Source organism: Mastomys coucha, unplaced genomic scaffold, assembly GCF_008632895.1.
Source record: "Mastomys coucha isolate ucsf_1 unplaced genomic scaffold, UCSF_Mcou_1 pScaffold14, whole genome shotgun sequence".
Classification (NCBI taxonomy): Eukaryota; Metazoa; Chordata; class Mammalia; order Rodentia; family Muridae; genus Mastomys; species Mastomys coucha.
This window is the reverse complement of record NW_022196896.1, coordinates 47049942-47077903: the sequence shown is the minus strand read 5'-3', so window position 1 is coordinate 47077903 and position 27962 is coordinate 47049942. Positions and strand designations below refer to the sequence as shown.

The 27962-nt window shown below is 36.6% G+C and overlaps 1 long non-coding RNA gene across 4 annotated transcripts in view; it reads right to left on the bottom strand.

Annotated features, from left to right (window-relative positions):
* The window catches only part of LOC116088216, a 103421-nt gene that overhangs the window by 1820 nt on the left and 73639 nt on the right, over positions 1-27962 (bottom strand). For 2 of the 4 annotated variants that reach the window (XR_004117825.1, XR_004117823.1), the window contains one exon: positions 1788-1942. The exons of 1 other annotated variant lie outside the window; for it this stretch is intronic. This is a non-coding gene — a long non-coding RNA (uncharacterized LOC116088216). The remainder of the gene's footprint in view (positions 1-1787; positions 1943-27962) is intronic. One more of the 4 variants, XR_004117824.1, reaches the window with a different exon arrangement.

Below are 27962 nucleotides of genomic sequence, written 5' to 3'. Positions count from 1 at the left end.
CTTTCCACATATTTGGTTAGCTTTTCTAGCCTTAATACAAGAGGAGGTACCTCATTGTACTTAAAATTTATATACTGTGACAGATTGATACAACCTGTGATGGTCAATTCTGAAGTAAAAAGTAGGAGCAATAGTGGTAGGAGAGGAGGTTGAGTTGAACTACAAGGAGAGAAGGGTGAGGTAAACTGTGATTTGGTTGCAAAGTAAAATAAAATAAATATACTTTTACTAGAAATCAAAAGGATCTTTTAAAAGTTCAAAGTCTTTCAGCTAAGGCAGAGTCACAATGTAAACCAAGGAAAACAAAGATCCATCACTACAAATACCTCAGCACACAATTATCTTGGATTTATTCATGTTATTCTGGGCTCTTCCCAGTAGCTTGAATCATTTTTCCAGCTCTGGCATTTTCAACATATGCAGTTTGTTTTCTAGGGTCTGGCCAGTTCTACTGCACTGCTGATCCTGTTCTTGATGGTCACTAAATGACAATGTCATCCCCAAAACACTGAGGAATTTTTGTTTTGTTTTGATTTGTTTTTATCTTCACCTGGGCTATACTTTAAGTACTAGGCCATCATAGTCTGTCTTGAAGGTGCTAATCTTCAACACCTTAGCATGCCCCTATAGTCTTGGGTTTCAACTGCCAATGAGGCTAAATCTACGGGAATGTACTTTCTTGCCTTCAGAGTCTCAAGTCATAGTTGCTTGATATGACATTTTCATGCTTTCAACACTAATACTGTCTGGATGACTGCTACACTACTACATTTCGCTGCCAGTTTGAAGTAAAAACCCTGGTCATCAGTAGAGCAAGGCTTCAATGTGCTGACACTCAGGGAATACTTTGTGGAAGACATCACTTCAATGATAGTGCTCTCATCTTAATCAGAGCTAATTTCTCTGCTCCAGCTGACCAGCATTTTGTATTCCAGAAAAAGAGAGATTTTCTTTTAGTACTTCCGGTATCTTCTTTTTCAGAGATGTTTCATCACACTAAATAACTTAATGCCAAAAATCTTAATTCAAAATAGCTAATGGCCTATAGAGCCTTAAACTTCACTGTGAAAGTTCATAGGCAAAGCTTTAATACTATACACTGCTCTTAATATTCTTATCATTCAAGTCCATTAGAGCATCCCATTGATCCCTCAACATATAATTACACTTTGGCCACAAATTTTAAAATCCTTTCAGAATCCTTGCTAAAACAGAGTCAGTTCTGTAATAGCAATACCCCCAAAACTTGGTACCAGCTTATTTTAGTTAGGGTTTTACTTGCTGCAATGAAAAATTGTGGAAAAAAAAATCTCAAGTTGAAAAAAAGTTGGTTTGGTTCTGATTGTATATTTCAACTCATAATCTGAAGGAAGTAAGGACAGAACAAAAACATGGCAGAAACCTGCAGGCAAGAGCTGAATCAGAAGCCATAGAGGGATGCTGCCTGCTGGGTTTTACTGACTTGTTGAACCATATTTTTTACAGAATGTAAGAACACCAGCCCAAGGAGGTAACTACCCACAATGGGCTAAGAATTTTCCTTTAATAATTAAGGATTTTGTTTTCAGACAAATCATTGGAGACTGCTTTCCTGTTTTTCAGATAATTCTGGTGTTTGTGTAAAGTAGCATACATGACTGCTGGAAAACACACATTTTTTTTTTTTTGATATTTAGTTACTAACCTAGCTTCTAGAGAACACATAAGCAATCAAATTTCAATTTTGTCATTGCTATAAACATAGATATTACATATGTAGGTTAAGGAAGAAAAGAAGCTCAAAGAACCTGATGTTCTTGAGTCTTGTATTTCATAAAATGACAAAAACATATCACTGTGATATTTGTATTAGGTATTACTTGATTCAACTGTTCCACTCAAGAGCCATGTCATAAAGACAAAGTCTGAATCTGGCCTCAGGATTGCATCAGCTTCAGCAGAACTGAAGAAGAAAAAAATACAGACACATAGTCACACATTTTTGCCTAAGGAAATCCCAAAGATAAACAAAATCTGAAAACATGATACAAACTAAACAGATCCTGGCTCCATAGCAAGGAGGTTTGAAAAACATACATACAGACAAGAGTTTGGGAGAATAGTTAACTATACAATCCTCTAATGAGTGTTAACAAACTGAGTGGAAGCCATAAGACAGTTATATTTCTTTGCCTCTTGGTTTGCCAATGAATATACAAGTATTTTAATGACAGATTTGTGGGGCCAAGAGGATACAGTATAAAATAATGTTGCCTTTAAGCAAAAAATTCTCAACATTCTCAATGCTTCAATACTTTAAAAAATGTTTAGTGACCCCCATTTTTAAGTTTTTCTGTTGTAACTTCTTAAAAATAATTTTGACAAGCTATGAACTATAATGTAGTTATTTGATATGCAGGATATTTTATATGTGAGATCTAAAGTGATCCCAACCAAGAGGGTGAGATCTACTGCTTTGAGGGGGTATACTGTGGGTATTAAACTTTTATTTTATTTTTGTCTTGTTCACCTGGGATGTCAGTATAGACTCAGTCATGGTTTTACTCAGTTGACTAATGGTGCAATCTTCTAATCCTCAAGCTGTGGTGATCCTCACTCTTAAATATTTTGTGGTAATTTCATAACTATAATAACCATGGATTACCAAATAAGCTTGTGGAAATGTAGTATTTTCTAAGTTAATTAAAGATATATATTTTTCTTTTTTATAACATTTAATTGAGTATAGATATTTTTATAGACTTTATATTGTTTACTATTCCTCTTGAAACACTTCCCATATCCTCTCCATATACCATCACCCATATCTCCATTCTTGTGATTGCTTTCATTAGAAAATAGTTATCAAAAAATAAAAGATGTATAAGATGTATACATAAGATATATAAAGTAAGATCAAATTATATTAAATAAAAAAATCTCAAAAAAGTTAAAACAAGCAAACCAACAACAATAAAAAAGGAAGAGTTAAAGTACAAGAAGAAAATACAGACAAATAGACACACATTTTTGCCTAAGGAAATCCCAAAAATAAACAAAATCTGGAAACATAATACAAAGTAAACAACATTTGGTTTAAAAAATGAGAGAAAGTATTATGAGATATAATAAACCCCAAATATATCACTGATAGCACTTGTGTTAACCATCTATCTATTTCTGGGCATAGAGCCTGATCTTAATTATAGTTTGTATTTTGTGTGAGACTTTTGGGAAATGACCTAATTTTGGAATGTTTATCAAATGGAAATATCTTCTACATTATGGATTGCTGAATGTGCTAAATTTCCATCTCAATAATATGAAGTCTTCTGACTTAGACCTTGCAGTTTATGTATAGTGTGCTACAATCACTCTGAGTTCATATGTGTATCATCCCTGTAGTGTCTAGCAAGCCTTGTATCTATTGCTATGTCGCCATTCTATCTCACACAATTTCTCTCTCCTCTGCCAACATTCCCGGAGGAATGAGGAGAGGGATTTGATGGAGTGGACAAAGGGTCAGTTTTTCTGGCTAGTCTAATGTCAACCTGACACACCAACTAGGGTTATCTGAAATGAAGAAAACTCGTTTGAGAAAATGCATCCAAAATATTCATTGTTAAATCTTTTTCTAATTGCTGTTGTGAAAGGACTCAACCAATTGTTGAGAGAGATCATCTTAGGTTGCATAAGAAATCAACCTGAGCAAGATAATGGAAGTAAGCCAGTAATCAGCATCCCTCCATCATCTGCCTTGGCATCAGCTCCTGTCTTCAGGCCCATTTCTTGTCTGGTCTTCCTTTGATGATGTACAGTGAATGGAAGTATAAGCAAATAAATAACTTTCTTGCGTGACTTATTTTGTTGGGTTATGGGGTTTCACCAGGGCAGCAGAAGCCCTAAATTACATGCTACCTATTTTTCAAACTGAGACTGCTTCTCATTGTACTCTATAAATTAAATTTGGCTTGGAAGTTTATTGCTAATAAATCCTGATGTTGTAAGCGGACAAAGATGGATCCACCTATTCTACTGCATCAATATACACACTGAGTGGGTATTTCTTCCTCACTTATGATGCAGAAGCAAATTGTTTGCAGGAAATTCAAAACAGATACACAAAGAACTATGATTTACAAATCTTCAGGAACTGTCCATCTCCTTAAATAGTTTTAGTCAAAGAAATGTAATATATACTTAATGCTTTAATTGAAGAATGAAAACTAAGTGACATAAAAGATGATGTTGAATTAAGAGATTACAGACTAATAGTAAGTAAAAATACAATTTTCGACTTTCAAATCAGAACAAAATCATGAGATCTGTGATTCCCAAATAATTACTATTTTATCAAAACAAGAACAAATTTGGAAAAGTAAGTTGAGACACAGTGTATTTGTCTCATATTCTATGATTAAATTTGAATCCAAAAGTCTTCCTTTACCTCAAACTTCAGAGTGTCTTTATGACTCATTCCACATGGCACCTTGTAGATCATTATATAGGTATACTTCATATATTTCTTTATTTTAATAAATCTGAGTCAATAAAAATTAGAGTGTTTTCAACCATACAATATTCATAACAAGGAAGTTCTGTGTTAAGAGCAGTCATGACATTCTTCCTTGTTTATAAAGCTGCAATGGTCTTCATAACTATCCAAAGGGATTAATTTCCTTCTAAAACAGAACCATCTATGAATTGAATTAATTATATCCTAAGAGAGCTCAAACATTTCCTTACTTTTCAAACAATTCCTTATTGAAACTTCTAAGTTATCATTCATAGAAAAATTTTCTGTGTGTACTTCCCACTGACATCAGAACTTACAGTAGATATATGCTAATATTCTAGTTTGTCACATAAATAAAATACAAAAAATACTAGAATTCTATACTATTTTTTTTCTTGTTTTACATATTTATTAGTTATTTTATTTATTTATAACCCAAAATGTTACCCCCTTCTTTTTCTACCCTCACAGAGTTCTTTCCACATGCCCCTACCACTTCACCTCTGAGAGGGTGAGATCTCTCTGCTTTCCTCCTCCCTGAGGCATCCAGTTTATAGAAGATTAGGGGTATCTTTTCTCACCAAGACTAGAGAAGTAGCTCTTGTGCTACATATATGCCAGAAACATTGGACAAGTGCCTGGATATTCTTGGATGGTGGCTCAGTCTCTGGGAGCTCCCAGAAGTCCAGGATAATTAACATTGTTAGTCTTCCTGTGGGATTTCCATCCTCTTCAGTCCCTTCATTTCTTTCCCTAAAACAATAGGGGTCCCTGTCTTCAGTCCAATACTTGGCTGCGAGTATCTGCATTTGCCTCAATCAGCTGCTGATATAGCCTCTCAGAGGACAGGTATGTTGGGCTCCTATCTACAAGCACAACATAGAATCAGTGGATTATTGGACATTTATGGGCATTTTAGTCTAATGATAATTGTTGGTGGTTTATAGATGCTTTCATAGCTAATAAGACTATTGATTTTTTTATTAGATGTTTTCTTTATTTACATGTCATACAATATCTCCTTTCCCAGGTTCCCCTACAAAATAAAAAATAAAATAAAAACCAAAACCAAAACCAAACCCCTGTTCCCTCTACCCTCCCCCTGCTTACCACCCCACCCTGTCCTGCTTACTGGCCCTGGCATTCCCCTACACTGGGGCATAGAACCTTTACAAGGCCATCCTCTGCTACACATATGCTGCTGGAGCCATTAGTCCCACCATGTATACTCTTTGGTTGGTGGTTTAGTCCCTGGGAGCTCTGAGGGTACTAGTTAGTTCATATTGTTGTTTGTCCTAAGGGGCTGCAAACCCTTCAGCCTTTTGCCATCTGTTCAACTTCGGTGTTAGATGTTCTTACTGTCTCTAGCTGGAGCTTGTTCCTCCTGTGTGTCTGCAAACCTGTGTCAGTACTTCTGGGAGATTAGCTCTCTTCTGGTAAGACCTCTGTGTAGAGGGCTGTGGATCAGTCATGCCTCCTGAGTCCTGGGGTCAGAACAAACCCTAGAGACAGGCTCTCTACTTGCAGGAAAAGTTCAGAGAGGGCTGTTGATCTGCTGTCCCTCCTAGGTGTAGACGGAGGTAAAAGGGATCCTGCACTGGGTGCCCTGCCACTTCTGAGGTTTGTGCCTCCAGGCAGGTCCAGCCTTAAAAAGTCACAGGAGAGAAAATGGTTATCTCACCTGAGTTCCTGGGTTGGAGCACTCCCTGGAGGCAAGCTCTCTGATTGTGGGGAAGGGGCAGAGAAGCCTGTTGATCCACAGTCCCTCCTTGGTGTACAGGGAGGTAGAAAGCAGACTCTTTATTTTTTGATCCACTTTAAATCTTGCACAGTATTTTCTAGTACCATGGAAGCTTGGCTTAAGGGAGGAGGCTTTGAAGTTCTAAATCAAAGTTATCTGAATTATGTGAGGTAACTTCAACAATACAATTCCACTTTCAACCTCAGAAATATAAATGAGCAACACAGGTATAGTCAATATGTCCTAGACAATGGTTGGTGGTTTAGTCCAACCAACTATAGAGTAGCTGACTCTAACTTGATGGACCTTTGAGTCAGGAGGCTTTTCATACTTTGTACTCAGGTGTTTGCTTCTTGGTGGTTCTTTGCGATAATTGTTAGACCAAATGGCATAACTTCAATTAACACACACACATATACATGCACACACACACACATACACACTGTATACTTTTGTATATACACATGCAGATAAATATGTATGCACATATCCTTATATGAATTGTGAATAACTTTAAGTAAATGCAAAATATAATTCCATGATGCTGTTTTAGTAGACTTTTGTGTATTTCTTCTGTCCCCCTGTCTCCATTTTTATTTTCCCTCCCTTAACCCTTATAAGAGCCCATCTCTTTATTGTTGTTGTTTTTTCTTTTAGAGTTTTTTGATTGTTTTTCCCAATTCTTATCTGCAGTATCCCCTTACTCCATCACTTACCCTAGTCTATGTTACTTACATATTTAGGTAGAGGTAATGTGGGTCTAATTATGAAACAAAAACATGTCATTCCCAAATTGTGCAATTTTCTTCAAAATGTGTCAGATTTTGAGGATATTGCATAAAACAGTGAACTTCAGAGAAATAATGAAATTTTAAAAATAACTGTAGGCAAACAGAGACTAATTATATAGGAACTAATTCTGGAAAAGGTTACATAAGGAAAAACTGATGAATAGAAATAAATTGTTAAACACTTTGAAATCTGACATTGTATCTTTACTATTATTTCTTTGCTTGCCAGCTTGCATACTTGCTAATTATAGTTTTGGGTTTGAATTTTTGAGACAGGATTTCTATGTGTAGCCTTCCTAGGCTGGCATCAGACTCACAGGAATAACCAGCATTTACCTCCCAAGTGCTTGGTGTGAAGTCAGGAACAAACAGTAACTGACTTGGATCCTTAATCTTAACAGAATGCTATGCTAAAATGACATCATAAAACCAAACAAGTTGATCAGTAAGAAAAACACTTGGGATTTTATGTAAATGGCTGATAAAATTCCCTGGAAATCAAAGAATAGTCTAGAATTAAAATGATATTTTAATACAAACCAAATAAAAGAATAATTTCCTGTTCTTAGTATGAGATATTTTGTAATTCTCTATCTGATTTTTCGTATAACTGATTTTTGCTTTAACTGTTCAATTAAATACCTCTTTTATGCTGTTTTATTTCTCACAGACCCTTCATATTATGATAATAAACTGACAAATATTAATGTGTATCAAGTATCAAGATTCTTTAATAATGTCAATGATAGATAATTCTTTCTTTCTTTCTGTCAATTTTTGGGTAAAATAGAGTGGAGGCAATCCACCCACTGATGAATCTTATTACATAATCATAGGTATTCCTTGTCACAAAAAAAATCTGAGCTAAGACTTAATGCAAGATTTATGCACAGTTTACACTGTCCAACATCCCTTAGAAAAATAGAAGCAGTCATTAAAACTCTTACACCCAAAAATGTCTATTGTCAATGGTTTTAGCACAGAATTTCAGAACAGCAAATAACAACACTTCTCAAATGTTCCAGAAAATACAGACAGAAATAACAGTGTAGCACTCCCCACAGTCATCCTTATATATAAGTCATGAAAAAGAACTTCAGACCAGTTTTCCTAATAAAAATTGATAAAAATAATTAATAAAAACTCACAAATAATCTCAAAAATACATTATAAACATCATCTAGCTAGAGCAAACAGACAAAGATCAGTGAAATTCAAATTGGAAAAGACAAAGTCTTTTGCTATTGTTTGGTATTGTTATTTGTAGGTGATATGATAGAATGAAAAGAGAGCCCAAAAACTGTATCAGAGAACTCCCACAGTGACAAATACCTTCAACAAAGTATGTGGATTCAAAATTAATTCAAAATCATCAGCAAATGATAGAAGGGGTAAGAAAAATTAGGGAGACACAAACCTTTAAAATAGCCAAAAATAATTTAAATCTCTTGGTGTAACTCTAACTGAGCCAGTGAGAGACATGTATGATCAGAACTTGAAAAGGAAGAAATGGAGGACTATATAGGAAGATGGAAAGACTTCTATGCTCATGCAGAAGTATGATTAACATAGTGAAAATGACAATTATCCAAAAACAATGTACAGATTACAACACAATTCTAGCAGGCTTTGAAAGAACAGTTCTTATATTCATGACAAAACAAGAAATAAAAAACCTAGGATTGTTAAAAATGTCATGTAGAATAAAAGGATTATTTGCTATATCACCATCCCTCACTTCAAGTTTCACCACAGAGAAATTGTAATAAAATCTACATGGTACTGGTACAGAAACAGACAGATTTATCAATGGAATTTTAGTGACCCTGAAATAAACCCACACATCTATGTACACTTGACTTATCACAGAGAATGCAAACCATACAATGGCAAAAGTATTCGATAAATGGTGCTACTCTAACTAGATGTCTGTATGTTGAATAATGCAAATAGATCCATGTTTATTAACCTGCACAGAACTCCAGTATAAATGGATCAATGACCTAAATATAACACCAGATATACTGAATCTAATAGAATAGAAGGTAAATAATAGCCTCAGATGAATTGGTAAAGGAGATAAATTCCTAAACAGAGTACCGATAGCTCATTCTCTAAGATGAACAATTGTAAAAGGAAACCTTATGAAAATGAAAATTTCTTTAAGACAAAGGCAATATTGGGAAAATATCTTAACTAATCCTGACAGAGGCATAATATCCAAAATGAATAAAGAACTCAAGAAGGTAGACAACAAAAAAAAAATACCCTAATTATATAATGAGGAAAATAGCTTTATAGAAAATTCTCAACACAGTAATCACTAATGGCCAAAAGCACTTACAGAAATGTTCCATGTCCTTAGTCATTGGGGAAATTCAAATAAAATGACCCTGAGATTCCAACTCATACCTCTGAAAACAGCTAAGATCAAAAACTCAGGTGACAGCACATAGTAGCATGGATGTGGAGCATTGGAAACACTCCTCCATTACTGGTATGAGTGCAAACTTGTACAACTATATCAAAAATGAATTTAGTGTTTTCTCAGAAAACTAGAAATAGTTTTACCTCAAGTCATAATTATACAACTCCTGGGCATATACCTATAAGATGCCCCATTATACAACAGGGACACTTAATCCCCTATGTGCATATTTGTAATAGCCAGGATCTTGAAACAACCTAAATGTCCCATGAATGAAAAAGGGATTAAAATTGTGGTGTATCTACACATTGGAATACTATTTAACTATTAAAAATAAAGACATCTTGCATTTTGCAGCCAAATGGAATATCATCCTGACTGAGGGTAATCCAGAGCCAGAAATATACATAAGGCATTGTCTTAGTCTGTGTTTCTATTCCTGCACAAACATCATGACCAAGAAGCAAGTTGGGGAGGAAAGTTTATCTTACTTCCACATTGCTGTTTATCACCAGAGGAAGTCAAGACTGGAACTTATGCAGGTCAGGAAGCAGGAGCTGACGCAGAGGCCATGGAGGGATGTTCCTTACTGGTTTGCTTCCCCTGGCTTGCTCAGCCTGCTCTCTTATTGAACCCAAGACTTCCAGCCCAGGCATGGCACCACCCACAAGGGGCCCTACCCCCTTGATCACTAATTGAGAAAATGCCCACAGCTCAATCTCATTAGACACTTCCACAACTGAAGCTCCCTTGTCTGTGATAACTCCAGCCTGTGTCAAGTTGACACACAAAACCAGCTAGTACAATTGTACCCTTTGTCAACTTGACACACAAACTCATCACTATTAAGCATAAACCCTTACTTTCTTATTTATTCCCAAGATCTAAAGTCCCATAGTCTTTACATATTAAAAGTTCAATCTATTTAAAATGTCCAATATCTTTTAAAATTCACTCTCTTAACTGTGGCCTCCACTAAAATACCTTCTTCCTTAAAGAGGGAAAAATATCAGGGCACAGTCACAATCAAAAGCAAGACCAATGTCTGGGATACAACTCACTATCTTCTGGGCTCCACCAAGGGCTTGAATCACCTCTCCAGCTCTGACTTTTGTAGCACACATCTTGTCTTCTGGGCTCCAGATGCCTGTACTCCACTGCTGCTGTTGTCCTTGGTGGTCATTTCATGGTACTGGCATCTCCAAAACACTGCTGTAATTAGGCTTTACCAATAGCCTCTCATAGACTGTCTTCACGGTACCAAGCCTCAACTCCTTTGCATGACACCTTCAGTCCTGGGCCATCAATTGCAAACGGAGGCTGCACCTTCACTGTGCCGAACATCAGCTGCTCTTCATGACCCCTTCATTCTGTCAAAACCAGTACCACCTGGGTGACTCTTACACATTACCAAGTCCTGCTGCAGCACAAGGTACAACGTTGACTATCTCTGGAACACAGCCTCTTTGAGCTCTCAGAAAACACTTTCCAAAAGATGTCACCTCAGTGATGCTGGTCTCTTCTTAATCACCACTAATTTCTTAGCTCCAACTAACTAGCATCAATAGTCCCAGTAATGTAAAGTTTTCACTTTAGTAGTTCTGGTATCTTGTTAATCACAGCTGATACTTCAGCCCCAGCTAACCAGAACCACAGAATCTTCACAATCAAAACAACATGGCCCTGATAAGAGTTTTTAATCTTCCATCTGAAATTTCACAAGCCAGGCCTCCATCTCTGTACTGTTCTCAACATGATCTTCCAAGCTCCCACAGAACATCCCACAGAGTTCTTAACAACCAGTGGTTCTTCTAGCTCAAAGTTCCAAAGTCCTTCCACAGTCCTCCCCAAACATGGTGAGGTTTTCACAGGAATATCCCACTCTTGGTACCAATTTGCCTTAGTCAGGGTTTCTATTCCTGCACAAACATCATGACCAAGAAGCAAGTTGGGGAGGAAAGGGTTTATTTAACTTACTTCCACATTGCTGTTGATCACCAGAGGAAGTCAGGACTGAAACTCAAGCAGGTCAGGAAGCAGGAGCTGATGCAGAGGCCATGGAGAGTTGTTCTTTGCTGGCTTGCTTCCCCTGGCTTGCTCAGCCTGCTCTCTTATTGAACCCAAGACTTCCAGCCCAGGCATGGCACAACCCACAAGGCGCCCTACCCCCTTGATCACTAATTTAGAAAATGCCCCACAGCTGGATCTCACGGAGGCACTTCCACAACTGAAGCTCCCTTCTCTGTAATAACTCCAGCCTGTGTCAAGTTGACACACAAAACCAGCCAGTACAGGTATGTAATCACTTACCAGGGAACATTAGCTGTAATGTGCAGAATAATCATGCTATGATCAACACATCCCAAGAAACTGGGTAATAAGCAGAGCCAAGGGAGCAGGTTCAAATCTATCTCAGAAGGACAATCTCAATAATCATCATAGATAGATGGAAAAAGGGATATGGGTATGAGAACCAGTGAGATGACAAACTGGAATAGTTATCAGGTATGAGGGGGAAGAGTAGCAAGAGAAGGCTGGGAATGAGACTGGAAACCAGTGGAAACCATCTCTTGATCTACCTCATGGCTAAGCACTAGAGAGGGTACAGGAAATCTATGTGGGTAAACCTAGCTAAGATAAGAAACAATGGAGTAATTAGACACTTAAGTGGCTACCTCATGTAGCCAGGCAGGACTTCCAGAGGAGAGCTAGAGGCATCAATCTATTCACAGAACAGTAACCAAAAATTTTCTTTTCTACAAGTTGGAAAGTAATTAAGATAAAGTAGAGACTGAGGCAAGAACCCACCACTGATTGGCCCAACTTGAGACTTATCTCATGTGAGAAAACCATATTCTGGAATTAAGCATAATATTCTGCAATCCTGCAAACAGAAACCTAACATAACTGTTGCTTCAGTGGCTTCATGAAGCACAGCATGGAGGCAGAAGCAGAACCACAGTCAATGATCAGGCATTGGTGAGAGTCCTGTGAAGTGTGGGATATGCCACTGACCAAGACAGAGGGGCCGATGACACCACAAGAAGTCTTATAGTGTCAACTTATCTGTGTGCATGTGGGTTCACAGAGACTGGGCATGGAACCAGGAACCTAGGTCCCTTATATAACTGTAGTAAATGTGAACCTTGATCTTCATGTGGTAAGCCTAACAAGCAGAGTGGGAGAGTCTCATACTATGTTCACTGCCATTGAATCCCCTTGCCCCTCCCTATATTTCATGGTTGTACCTCAGTGGAAGAGAAGATGCCTAGTCCTTCTGTAACTGGATGATTCAGAGTAGAGTGAAAGAAGGGGGAAGAAAAAAAGAAAAGAAACAGTAAGAGGGAATTGGGATGGAAAGAGGGAGAGGGCTTTGATTGGGATGTTATATAAATAAAATAAACAAAATGTAATAACAAAATAAATGGAAGAAAATAGAGCAAGAAGTGGAAAGAATGGGTAAAATAAAGAGATTCAATAAAGTAGTTATTATGTTATTACAGACACAGAGAGAGGAGAGAGAGAGAAAGAGACAGACAGATAGACAGACAGAAAGAGAGAAAGGGAAAAGGGAGGAAGAGAGGGACAGAGGGAGAGGCATATACACACAGAGAACTACTGTGAATTTAAGTGCAAGACACAAACTGTGAAGTTGGATGTGAGTCACTCCTCCCTGTCTTTTTTTTTCTTTATTAACATGTAAATTTCTCCTTTCCCAGTTTCCCCTCCAAAAACCAACCAACCAACCAACCAAAAACAACAAGAACAAACCCCTGTTGCCTCCCCCCTCCCCATGCCTGCCACCCCACCCTCTCCCACTTATTGGCCCTGGCATTCCCCTACACTGGGGCACAGAACCTTCACAGGGCCGAGGTCCTTTCCTCCTATTTATGATCGAATTTGCAATCCTCTACTATACACATGCTGCTAGAACAATCAGACCCACCATGTGCAGTCCTTGGTTGGTGGTTGAGACCCTGGGAGCTCTGAGGGTACTAGTTAGTTCATATTCTTGTTCATCCTAAGGGGCTGCAAACCCCTCAGCTCCGTAGGTCCTTTTTCTAACTCCTTCATTGGGGACCATGTACTCAATTCAATGGATGGCTGTGAGCCTCTACATCTGTATTGGTCAGGTACTGTCAGAGCCTCTCAGGAGATAGCTATATTTAGGCTGGCTTGTCCTTTCTTCAGTCTCTGCTCCATAGTTAATCTCTGCAACTCCTTCCGTGGGAACTTGGTTATTAGCCCAGAAGTTTAGAATACAAGAAGAACAACCCACAAACCACAAGAAACTTAAGAAGAAGGAAGACAAAAAGGTGGACATTTCATTCCTTCTCCTCCCTGTTTTTGACTGAAAAAAGACCACAGGAATATCTCCAGGAGCAAAGACAAACAGTAGATTGTTGACACAATAATTACATGCAAGGAAAGTACTCAGGGCTACTATCCAATGTCACTACTTTATACTGTTTTAAATATTTAGATATTAAAGGAGGAGGATCCAATAGAAACTCTTCAATCAAAACTTTGCTAGACAGAATAGCCAATTACCTCTAAAACAACTGGCTTCAAGTCTCTAAAGATCCACCTCTACACAATGAAAAGGGGAGACCCAGAGAATCACAGAAGGACAGGACCTTGCAACAGGAACTGGTCTCAACTGAAAGGTATGAAACAGACAACTTGAGCTAAGCCTGTGCAGCATGACAATAAGTTTCAAAGTAGGAAGACAGGAGTTACATTTGTAAGATAACAATGACTAGAGACACATCAGAGCCCAAGGCAGTGGAATATACAGGGAAGTTGTGGAATTGCCCAGCCATGTTCACATGTAAAATTGGTCAGTTGGGAAGTCATAGAATGCAACACAGAATGCTGATGGCTAGAAAACTCAATTTCAGTGTATTGCCTCATCTTTACATAATAGATAGTAATATAATAGTTTGTTCAATATGTCAGAGGAAACAAAAACCTTACTTGCAACTCACTATTTCCTGTTCCACCAAGAAAAATAATGACTGTTTTTACTCTGAAAGTTATTGACAGTGTGTATGATGATCCCTTGTAACCCAGAATGCTTTATAGGTCAATTGTTGTTTTAAAAAAATAGCATAATACAATTTTTTTTAACAATATGGGTCTCTAAAGTATTTGTACATTTCTGTATGCTTAATCACAACCATGACAAACTTTTTCATGTCTACTATAGATGAAAGCTATAGACAGGGAATAGTAAAATAAAAAAATAGTACATAGTGAAAAATAACTTTCAAAAATTTGTATTTTTTTTTCACAAATTTCCCATTTGATGACTGAGGAATAGACAAGCTCAGAAACTAGACATTCTTCTCCTTTTGCAAATACATACCTAAGACATCAGGAAAGCTGTTTAGTTTACATATCAGCCCTATTAGAGACAAGTTTGTCACAATAAAACTACAGTGAACCTACATGGTATCTTCCCTGGTTATATTGTTAAAGAATAGGTCACTCATATTTGCTTGGGTCAAACTTCTATCCATATTTTGGTTGTCATATGTGTCTCATACACTGCTTGCTTCTACTAAGACATCTTTTACTAGTTTCAGCCATAGCTTCATTCCCAGTGATATACATTCTCATAATTCTGCTGTTGTCATCAGTGCTCACTGAAGGAATGGTACATTTAAAATGGATAATCACCTCTGATATACCTAACACCTTTGTGAAATTGAACACTACTTGAGAACAGTAAATTACAAAGGGTCTTGACAGGTTGCAGCATTCTGAGGGACTTTTGGAGCTCTTATCATGGCTATGGTGATAAGAAATTAATTTTGCTTTATCCATCACTGGCTAATATATTAGCACCAGTAATTTGTGGAAACTGTTCATTTGAAAATGGAGATGTTCTACAAATATATTTTCCCTATCAGACCTCCAATTAGATACTAAAGAGATTGGAATGTAAGTTGGTTACAAAGGAAGAAAGCATGAATTCAAATAAGAAGAATGTCTTCTGTTAGAAATTCTCACTGTAAAATGTGAGGCTGTGGGAGAAAAATGCAACAGTGGACCAAGAAATAAATAAAGCTAATTGTGAGGAATAACAGCTAAAATTATACTTTAACCTCTATGGCATATGAAATTTGTTTAAATCTCAAGAAATAAATAAACCCTTACTTTCTCTGTAGGATACAGTTTGTAAAATAGGATTCCTGATATGCTTATGCAGTATGAACTCTGTATATATATATATATATATATATATATATGTGTGTGTGTATGTGTGTGTGTATGTGTGTGTGTGTGTGTGTCTGTGTGTGTCTGTGTCTGTGTATGTTATTCTCAGAATTTTTTTTAAAAAAAATCTGCCATATAATAAATGTTCTCCTGAAAGTCATTAAAAATATCTAAAATTTATAAAGAAGTTTTACTTACTAATTAAGATAGTACAAGAAGGAGAAAGTTAGTTTTGTCTTTTCTCCCATGATAAAACCTTTGGCTTAGATAAACTGCAATGATTATTAGAAATGTCAAGCTTTCACATCCTTTCTACATGTACATTTTAAGAGTGTTGGGTTTGTTTGTTCAGGCACACTGTAGCCCCTCTTCTTGGGAATATTAAATGGTTGGAAATAGCATATTTTAGACCAGGGCCATACAAAGTTATGAGAAATATGAGAACGTACTTATAAAATTTAACAAAACAACATTTGTTAATGGCCAGGTAAATAACTCAACCTGAACTACCAGAGAAAATGTGTAAGAGCACCATGTCTTTTACATGTGCTTATGTAATCCTGTTACTCAATGGACACCAAATTATTGTAGAAACTCAACCTTAGATCCTGATATGCCAATCTACAAGCCACTGAAATCAGTTCCTCCATGCACATGTCTACAAGATAATGAACACATTTGAGCCAATGCTACTTGGTTATCAGTTACCTCAATATCACTAACTAGAACATGATAAGAAAGAATAAATTCCCTAGATAAATTTCCTCTTAGCAAATAGACTGCAACATTTTTTGTGTGTGTGTGTTGATCTCAGAATGGTTAGTGTTAATAAGCCCTGGAAATTTTTCTCCAAGTATGTACAATAGACTTATAAAAGTACCGAGTAAGGAATACTTTTTGAGTTATCACTTGAGTTAAACCCTCTGAATTCCTTTGGGTGACAGGAGAATATTGTACTATGGTGGTCTAGTATTAGTTTTCAGCACACAGCCTCTTCTCATTATTGTTCATCCGGTATTTTGGGTATGTTTGTTTGTTTGTTTGTTTCTTACCATAAACCTTGTTATCAAAATTTATCTTTACCTCACATTATAAAATGGACTCAGAAAGATCTCACCATTTCTGCTTATCACAAGCCTCTGCATGAAAAACATATGTGCATCGATATTCATAAGGGAAATTGGTGTGAAGTTTTCTTTCTTCATTAGGTCTTTGTATGATTTAGGTATAAGAGTAATTGTGGCTTCATAGAATGAATTGAGTAGAGTGCCTTCAGTTTCTATTTTGTGGAATAGTTTGAGAAGTATTGGTATTAGGTCTTCTTTGAAGGTTTGATAAAACTGCACTAATCCCATCTGGTTCTGGGCTTATTTTGGTTGGGAGACTATTAATGACTATTTCTATTTCCTTAGCAGATATGGGACTGTTTAGATCGTTGATCTGACCTTGATCTAAATTTGGTACCTGGTATCTGTCTAGAAAATTGTCCATTTCATCCAGGATTGCCATTTTTGTTGAATATAGGCTTTTGTAGTAGGATCTCATGATTTTCTGGATTTCCTCAGAGTCTGTTATTATGTCTCCTTTTTCATTTCTGATCTTGTTAATTAGGAAACTATCTCTGTGCCCTCTAGTTAGTCTGGCTAATGGTTTATCTATTTTGTTGACATTCTCAAAGAACCAGCTCCTGGTTTGGTTGATTCTTTTAATAGTTCTTTTTGTTTCTATTTGGTTGATTTCAGCCCTGAGTTTGATTATTTCCTGCCTTTGACTCCTCTTCAGTGAATTTGTTTCTTTTTGTTCTAGTGCCTTAAGGTGTGCTGTCAAATTGCTGGTGTATGTTCTTTCCAGTTTCTTTTTGGAGGCACTTAAACCTATTAGTTTTCCTCTTAGGACTGCTTTCATTGTGTCCCATAAGTTGGGGTATGTTGTGGCTTCATTTTCATTAAACTCTAGAAAGTCTTTAATTTTTTTCTTTATTCCATCCTTGACCAAGTTATCATTGAGTAGAGTGTTGTTAAGCTTCCATTTGTATGTGGGCATTCTATTGTTTATGTTGTTATTGAGGAGCAGCCTTAGTCCATGGTGATCTTATAGGATACAAGGAATTATTTCAATCTTCTTTTATCTGTTGAGGCCTGATTTGTGACCAATTATATGGTCAATTTTGGAGAAGGTGCTGAGAAGAAGGTATTTCCTTTTGTTTTAGGATAAATAGTTCTATAGATATCTGTTAAATCCATCTGTTTCATAACTTCTGTTAGTTTCACTGTGTCCTTGTTTAGTTTCTGTTTCCATGATCTGTCCATTGCAGAGAGTAGGGTATTGAAATCTCCCCCTACTATGTGCTGTGTAATGTGTGCTTTGAGCTTTAATAAAGTTTCTTTTATGAATGTAGATGCCCTTGCATTTGGAGCATAGGGGTTCAGAATTGAGAGTTCATCTTGGTAGATCATAACTTTGATGAATATGAAGTGTCCCTCCTTATCTTTTTTGATCAATTTAGGGTGAAAGTCGATTTTATTCAATATTAGAATGGCTACTCCAGCTTTTTTCTTGGGGCTATTGGCTTGGAGAATTGTTTTCCAGCCTTTTATTCTGAGGTATTGTCTGTCTTTGTCACTGAGGTGGGTTTCCTGTATGCAGCAAAATGTTGAGTCCTGTTTACATACCCAATCTGATAGTATATGTCTTTTTATTGGAGAATTGAGTCCATTGATATTAATAGATATTAAAGAAAAGTAATTGTTGCTTCCTGTTATTTTTGTTGTTAGAGCTGAAATTCTGTTCATGTGGCTATGTTCTTTTAGTTTTGTTGGAAGATTACATTTTTGCTTTTTCAGGGATGTAGTTCCCCTCCTAGTGTTGGAGTTTTCCATTTATTACTCTTTGAAGGGCTGGATTTGTGGAAATGTATTGTGTGAATTTGGTTTTGTAATGGAATACTTTGGTTTCTCCATCTATGGTGATTAAGAGTTTTGCTGGGTATAGTAGTCTGGACTGGCATTTGTGTTCTCTTAGGGTCTGTGTGACATCTGTCCAGGATCTTCTAGCTTTCATAGTGTCTGGTGAGAAGTCTGGTGTAATTCTGATAGGCCTGCCTTTATATGTTACTTGACCTTTTTCTCTTACTGCTTTTAGTATTCTTTCTTTGTTTTGTGCATTTGGTGCTTTGACTATTATGTGGTGGGATGAATTTGTTTTCTGGTCCAGTCGATTTGGGGTTCTATAGGCTTCTTGTATGATCATGGGCATCTCTTTCTTTAGGTTAAGGAAGTTTTCTTCTATACTTTTGTTGAAGATATTTACTGGCCCTTTAAATTGGAGGTCTTCACTCTCTTCTATACCTATTTTCCTTAGATTTAGTTTTCTCATTGTGTCCTGGATTTCCTGGATGTTTTGGGTTAGGGTCTTTTTGCTTTTTGCATTTTCTTTGACTGTTCTGTCAATGTTGTCTATGTTATTTTCTGCCCCTGAGATTCTCTCTTCTATCTCTTGTATTCTGTTAGTGATGATTGCCTCTATGTTTCTTGACTTCTTTCCTAAGATTTCTAATTCCAGAGTTGTCTCTTTTTGTGCTTTCTTTATTATTTAGAGTTCCATTTTCAGGTCCTGGATGGTTTTACACAATTCCTTCACCTGTTTGTTTGTGTTTTCCTGCAATTCCTTAAGGAAATTAAATTAAAGAAAAGTTCAACATCCTTAGTCAGGGAAATGCAAATGAAAACAATCTTGAGATTCCACCTCACACCAGTCAGAATGGCTAGGATAAAAAACTCAGGTGACAGCAGATCCTGGAGAGGTTATGGAGAAAGAGGAACATTATTTCATTGCTGGTGGGATTGCAAACTGGTACAACCACTCTGGAAATCAGTTTGGCGGTTCTCCCGGAAATTGGACATAGTTCTACCAGAGGACCCAGCTATACCACTCCTGGGCATATACCCAAGAGATACTGCAACATGTAATAAGGACACATGCTCCACCATGTTCATAGCAGCCTTATTTATAATAGCCAGAACCTGGAAACAACCAAGATGTCCCTCAACAGAGGAGTGGATACAGAAATTATGGTACATCTACACAATGGAGTACTACTCAGCTACTAAAAACAATAAATTTATTAAATTCTTAGGTAAATGGATGGATCTGGAGAATATCATCCTGAATGAGGTAACCCAATCACAAAAGAAAAAAACACAGTATGCACTCTCTGATAAGTGGTTATTAGCCAGAAGTTTGGAATAGAGGAAGAACAACCCACAAATCACAGGGAACTCAAGAAGAAGGAAGACCAAAAGGTGGACATTTCATTCCTTCTTAAAAGGGGGATCCAAATACCCACAGAAGGAGTTGCAGAGATTAACTATGGAGCAGAGACTGAAGGAAGGACAATCCAGCCTAAATATAGCTATCTCCTGAGAAGCTCTGACAGTACCTCACTAATACAGATGTAGAGGCTCAAAGCCATCCATTGAATTGAGTACAGGGTCCTCAAGGAAGGAGTTAGAGAACATACCTTTGAAGCTGAGGGGTTTGCAGCCCCTTAGGATGAACAAGAATATGAACTAACTAGTACTCTCAGAGCTCCCAGGGTCTCAACCACCAACCAAGACTGCATATGGAAGGGTCTGATTGTTCTGGCAGCATGTATATAGTAGAGGATTACAAATTCGATCATCAATAGGAGGAGGCCTCGGCCCTGTGAAGGTTCTGTGCCCCAGTGTAGGGGAATGCCAGGGCCAATAAGTGGGAGAGGGTGGGGTAGCAGGCATGGGGAGGGGGAAGGCAACAGGGGTTTATATTTTTGTTTTTGTTTTTGTTTTTTCTTTTTTTTCTTGGAGGGGAAACTGGGAAAGGAGAAATTTGCATGTAAATAAAGAAAATATCTAATAAAAAAAGAAAAAAAAAAAGAAAAACATATGTGTGAAGATACAACAAATGATCCTCTGGATTCCAACCCAGAAGATCTAGTACTTGAAACCATTTTCGATGATCTTCAACTCTTCCCAAACTTATGCATTGCCTTTTATTTGGGAGCATTATGTTGTTAATTCAATTAATGGTGTCCAGTGAACTTCATTAGCATGGCATAATCAAGGGACTTGTGTTAGGTATCAATAACCAAATTTTATTCTCTCATTCAAAAAAAAAATTGTCACATACTTGAAATTAGTGAGTATTTTGGGTTTCTTTTCCAAATAAACTAGGAACCCCCTTGTTTCCTAAATGCAGTGTCCCTTATAATATTCTCTGTCAAATATATATACTATTTACTTACCCACACATACACATGAAGAGTGGAGATCATAAATAAATTCAATATACTAAGACAATTAATGTCTTGACATAGAGGCAAGGACAGAAGTGTTCTGAATAAGCTGTGAATGTAACAGAAAGCTTTGAATAAGCATTACTTCAAAAGTGATAGCCTAACCTTTCCTTCCTTAAAACAGTGATTCTCAACATTTTGATGATATAACCTTTTACTAATGTTCCTCAAGTTGTAAGGGCCAACAAACATAAACTTATTTTTATTTCTACTTTATAACTGTAAATTTGAAATTTTACATTGTAAAGTAAACATGTGATATTCAGTACATGTCATGTTCAACCTCTGTTGAACCCCTGGAAAATGGTCATTTTATCCATAAAGCATTTGCTAAAAACAATTTGAGAGCTTCTGCCTTAAGTTCATATCTCACTCATAAGCAATGTCCCTAGTGGAATCATCACAGGCCCTTCACTATTCCTTACTGTAGTCTGGTCAGAGTAGAGTAAAAATGTACTGTTCTTAAAACTTTGAACATTTTTGGTTAGATCATAGTAACTATCATGGGTATTGTTTTCTTCTTTTATGATTCTTTGGGATTTCATAATATTATGTGATAGAGTTCAATCACTCTCATATTTCATACTCTTTATTTCCATGCATCTGCCTTGAACAGTAACCTATTTTCTCCATTAATATTGTTCTGATTCTTGTTTGTATTGCTGATGCAATTGTGACAGTCTGGGTTTAACTGAGGTCACACACAAGATCATGTATATGAAGTGATCATCAGTGGCTATGTCACTGAAGATAATGACTCCCCCTACTTCAGTGGCTCCCTACTACTAGTTCCTTCCTAGAGAGCAAGCAGGCTTTAGGAGACCCTTCCCCATCTATGACTGAATGGTGAGAAGCCCAGTCTTGTACATACCCTTTAAAGGTAAATGTAGGTCCATTTTGCCACATGGAAAAGAAGAATAAGTCAGAGATATATATTTATATTCATTCTAGTCAGTTGAGTTCTCTCTAAAAATCCAATAGATCTTGTTAAAGTATTTGTTCTTGAAGTCAGGGGTTATAATTCCTCTAGCTTTCCTGGGTTTTAATGCCTATGAAGTTAAGACTTATTCTTTCAAGATCTGTAACAAATTGTGTTGGCATTCTGATGGGCATTGCATTGAATCTGAAGATTGCTATTGGTAAGATGGCAGTTTTAGCTGTTAATCCAACGGATGATGAGCAAGGAAGATCTTTCAATCTTTGGATATCTTCCTAAATGTCATTCTGAGAATTGAAGTTCTTGTCATAAACATATTTCAATTTTCTTAGTTAGAGTTACACCAAGACATTTTATATTATTTGTGGCTTTTATGAAGAGTATTGTCTCCCTAAATTCTTTCTCACTTCAATTATTACTTGTATAAATGAGCACTACTTATGTCTTTTGAGTTAATTTTAAATCCAACCACTTTGATGAAGGTGTTTTTCTGTTGTGGGAATTTTCTGTTAGAAATTTTGTGGTCACATATATACTATCATACCATTTGTGAGTTGCTATATTTTTACTTGTTACTTTCTAATTTGTATCTCCTTAATCTCTTCTAGCTGTCTAATAGCTAGATCTAGAACTTCAAGGACTATATTAAAGAGCTAGTAAGAGAATGGGTAGCCTTGTCTTATCCCTGAAATTAGTGAAATTCCTTTAAATTTCTTTATATTTTAATTGTACCTATTTTGTATATTGCCATTATTTTGTTTACGTATGTGCCTTGTATCCCTTATCTCTCTTGTTCATAGAAGTGTAAAAGAGTCTGTTTATCCATCCATTCTGATAGTCCATGTCTTTTTATTGAGTAATTGAGTCCATTAATGTTGACAGATATTAATGACCAATAGTTATAAATTCCTGTTATTTTGATGTTGCTGGTGAAATTGTCTGTATTTATGTGTTGGTCCATGGGTTTCTTTTCTATTCATTTTAATGGTGTGAAATTGTTTATTTCTGTGTTTTTTTGAGTGTATTTAGCCTCATTGTGTTGACATTTTTCTTCTAATGTCCTTTGTTTAGTTGGGTTACTGGAAGGATATTGCTTTAATTTGGTCTGTCACAGAATATTTTTTTATCTCCATCTATGGTGATTGAAGGCTTTTCTGTGTATAGCAGTCTTGGATGATATCTGTTGCTTATTAGGTCCTTCTAGTTTTCATAGTCTATATTTAGAAATCAGGTATAATTCTGGTAAGTCTGACATTATATTACTGCCCCATTTTTCTTTGCAACCTTTAAAATTGGTTCAAATCTGGTGTTCTGTAAGCTTAGTACACTTATAGGCTCTCTTTCTTTAGGTGCTGGAAATTTTCTGCTATTATTTTGTTGAAGTTATTTAGTGGGCCTTTGAGCTGGGAATCTTCTTCTTTTATTTCTACCAATCTGAGGTTTGATCGCTTCATTGTGTCCTGAATTTCCTAGACTTTTTGGATCATAATGTTTTTAGATTTTGCATTTTTTAGACTGATATATTGGTTTAATCTATCCTGTCTCTTATGCCAGTGATTTTCTCTTTCATCTATTTATTTAGTTGGTGATTGTGGTAGCCCTGCTGTCTTCACAGAAGAATTCCAACTGACACCAGATACCGCATCTCGACTCGACTCACCAGGGGTTTGGAGTCTCTGCAGAGATTAAGCTGAACCAGAAACCCAGCTTCCTGGGAAGCCGTGACTTTGATCTTGCTTCCTGCCTTAAGAATCCTTTGTCTTAGATCCTTAGCTTTGATCCTGCCCGAGTGTCTGTTCTCACCTAGTTGCTATATGCATACCTGAGTTGCCTCTATGTATAAATATTCCGTTTCACTAAGTAAAGATTACACCTCGATGAGAAGTCCTTTCCTGGTGTCGCTTCTTCTTCCCCACCCGCTTATCTTACAGGTCTCCAAGTTCCTGGTTCGTGAATTCCCACGGAGTGAAGTGGAGCTGCGGGCCGGCTTCCTTCAGGTGATGCTTGTCATATATATTGTTCCTATTTTCTTTCTTAGATTTTCTATCTCCTGGAATTCTTCAGTGTGTGTATGCTTTATTCCTATTATTTCCATTCTCAGGTCTTGAATAGTTTGATTCATATTCTCTGCTTGTTTGATTGTATTTTCCTATATTTCATTATGCGTCTTTTTAATGCCTCTATTTGTTTGAATGCATTTTCCCCTATTTATTTAAGAGATATTCATTACCATCTTAAAGGCTTCTATCATCATATGATTGAATTTTAGATCATCTTCTTGCACTTCAGTTTGCTTAGGATATCCAGTGTTTGCTGTAGCAGGAGAGCAAGGCACTTTCAGTGCAATTGCCCTTGCTCTTAATGATTTTGTTCTTGCATTATCCTTCAGGAATTTATTTTTTCCTGGTGATATCTGGATAATACTGATAATGGGAGGACTTCTCCAGAAGATAGGGGGAATTCAGGGGCCAGGCAATGAGCATCACAGGCCATGACTCTGCTGGCTGTGCATTAGGCAGACTTCATTGATGAAGGCTTGGTGGAAAAACTGTTCCAAGTTTTGGGGACTTTCTGTTGGATGTGCTCCAGGTAGACCAGACCTTTTTAAACTGTTCTCAAGCAGAAATCACTGGGAGGAAATTGGTGAGGCACAGTTAAAAGGTGGATATAATGGGGTACCGCATACCTCCAAGATGAAGCAGGATGCTCCAGGAGTCCTGCTAGGCTCCTCACATCCAAAGAGCAAGCCCAGGGCAGTGATTTAAATTATTACCATAGATATTCACAAACTATTTAATGATAGGAAACAAAATTGGAAAATATAAGAAAAAACTGAAAATATGCTAACTGTACTTTCTACAAGTAAAAAACACAACAAAGCAAGTATTATCTGTAGGATAAATTACACAGGTACTTCTCACACTTCAGTGTAATTCACACTGTCTGGATTCCACAAATCTTTCTCCTTTTTCCTTAATACAAGACAAATCTGGCTCAACACCTTCCAGTACAATTACAATAGGCTAACTTGTAGCACTATTTATTTACTGAAACAGTGGTTTTCTTGTCTTATCTGAGAGCAAAAACTGCTTTCCTTCTTGTTTGTAGAAATAAGGTCTCTCACTAAAATCAGAGCTTATGGGGTAGTCCACAAGTTATTGCATTTTCTTTACCATCCTTTCAGTTCAGGGAAAATAAGCACAGCATACTGACTTCCTTTTCACATGGTTACTAGTTATCCAAATTTAGTTCCATGCTTGCATGAAAGTCATTTTCTCTATGGAATCATCTTCCCAACCTCAATGATTTATTTTAATTATTACACTTTCTATTACTTTTTTCAGCATTTATTTATTTATTCATTTATTCTTAAATCTTTTTTTTACAGTCCAGACTTTATCCCCCTCCTTGTCGATGCTCTAATTGTTCTACATCCCATCCCCCATTCCCCCTGTCACTATAGATGTAGAAAATAAAATATTGCATGACAATACCAAATTTAAACCATGTCTATTCACAAATCCAGCCCTACTGAAGATAGGAGAAGAAAAATTCTCAACCCAGGAAGTGAAGTATACCACAAAAAACTCTGGAAATAAATGTCACACCATCAAAACCAAAAAAAGGAGATAACGAGTGACCATGAGTGTATACACATCACACGCCACATGCACACACACACACACACACACACACACACACACACACACACATACATACACACATGATACATTATAATCAGTTTCTATAAGAATTAACAATCCACTGTTCATTTTTATCTCTCAAGATATATGGACTCAACTCTTCCCCCAAAGAGATAAAATCTACAAGAAAGGCTTTGAAAGAAGGATTCAACATTCTGTTACATACAAGAATCAGTAGGTAGGAGAAAAGAGGAAGGGAACTTGTGGAGACAAAACTGGGAAAAGGAATAACATTTTAAATATAAATAAATAAAATAACCAAGAAAGAATGAAAAAAGAAAGAAAGAAAGAAAGAAGCATAGACATAAAGAAAGACAGACATAAAGAAAGACAGACAGACCTCAGGAACAAAGACAGTTATCAACTCAGACTGAAGGGCTGGAAAGAGATTTTTCAAGGAAACAGATCCAGAAAGAAAGTGGAAGTAGACTATGTAATATATAATTAAATAAATCTTTAACCAAAATTAATCAGAAGACATCTGTTTTTAGTGCTGAATTATACCGAATTTCAAAGTAGAGTAATACCAACAGTCCTTAATGTATTCCACAAAACATATACAGAAACAATACTGCCAAACTCATTTTATGACTCCACAGTTACCCTCATACTAAACTACCTAAAGACTCAACACAGAAACAGATCTTTAGACTAATTTCCCTTATGAACATTGATCCAAAAACATTCAATAAAATACATGTAAAACAAATATAGAAACAAATCAAAGACATAATCCATAGTGATCAATCAGGCTTCATCTCAGGGCTGTAGGAATATTTATTCAGAATGCCCAATAAAACACTCACAAACCAAAACACTTCAAAAAGACATTAAAAACATTATCCACCATGATCAAGTGGCCTCTATCCAAGTATTGCAAAGATGGTTTAATATGCAAAATCTGTCAATTTAATCCACCTTATATAAAACTGAAAGAAAAGACATGTCACATGGTCAATTCATTAGATGCTGAAAAATTCATTTGGGAAAATCTAACCCCCATTCATGATAAAATTTTTGGAGAGAACAGGAATTCACATGTGCAATTTACTTTTCCTGTAGAAACACAACATGCAGAGCAGGACAGTCAGTCTAAGTTCCATGCTATTAAATCCCTTCCCCTCCTCCCTAATCTGTATGGTTGGGACTTAGTGGGTGAAAATGTGCCCAGTCCTACTGAGAGTAGATGGCCAGGGTGGGAAGGTACCCAAAGTATTGCTCCCCTTCTCCTCAGAGAAAGGGAGGGAGAAAAGGAGAGGGAATTGTATTAAGGGATTTGGAGGAGAGGAGGGAGAGGGGTTTGATTGGTATGTAAAGTAAACAAAAATAAACAAAAAGAGTTATGTCTTAAAAAGGAAAAACAACATAGCAAAAAATAGGAAATACTGGGTAAAATATAGAAATATTTAGTAATACAGTTATGGGCACACACATACACACATAAGCACACAAATACACTCACACTTGTGAAGTAAATAAAGTGATAGTCCCACATGGTGAATGTGAATGTGATTCTCCCCTTCTTGACTCTTGCTTGAAAAAGTAGCAAATGAAAATCTGCAGAAGTAAAGACAAAACAGTTGATTGTTGATTGTTGACCTAACACTCACATTCAAGGAACATACTCAGGGCTGCTGTCCAATGTCAATATTTTAAATATTCTGTTATTCGAGAAGCAGAACAGAAGAGAAACACTTCAATTAAACTACTTTGCTAGAAACAACAGCCAAAATAGCACAAACATATCTGGCTTCAACTCTCTAAAAACACATTTTTACACAATGAGAAGAGGAGACCCAGAGAATGACAAAAACAGAGTAGCTTGCAACAGGAGCTGCTGTGAATTGAAAGGTATGAAACAAACAATTCTAGCTAAGACTGTGGAGCATGAAGTTAAATTTCAATGTAAGAGGACAATAGTCACAATGCTAATATTTCAATGGCTAGTGATGCATCAGAGTCTTAGTCTTTGAAATACACAGTAAGTTATGGGACTGCCCAACAATCTTCACATAAAATCCTGGTCAAGTAGGAAGCAATATATCACAACATATTATATAATCATATTGATGGCTAGAAAACTCATTTTCAATGTAATTCCTCATCTGTACACAATAGGTAATAAGGCAATACTTTGTTTAAACTGTCATAGGAAGCACGGGTTTTATTTGCAATTCATTATTTGCTGGTCCGCCAAGAGGAAGAATGAATGTCTGAAGGTATAGGCAATGTGTGTATGTTGATCCAGAGTAACCAAGAATATTTTGTAGGTCATTTGTTGTTATTTGTGTGTATGAAATATGAACAGAAAA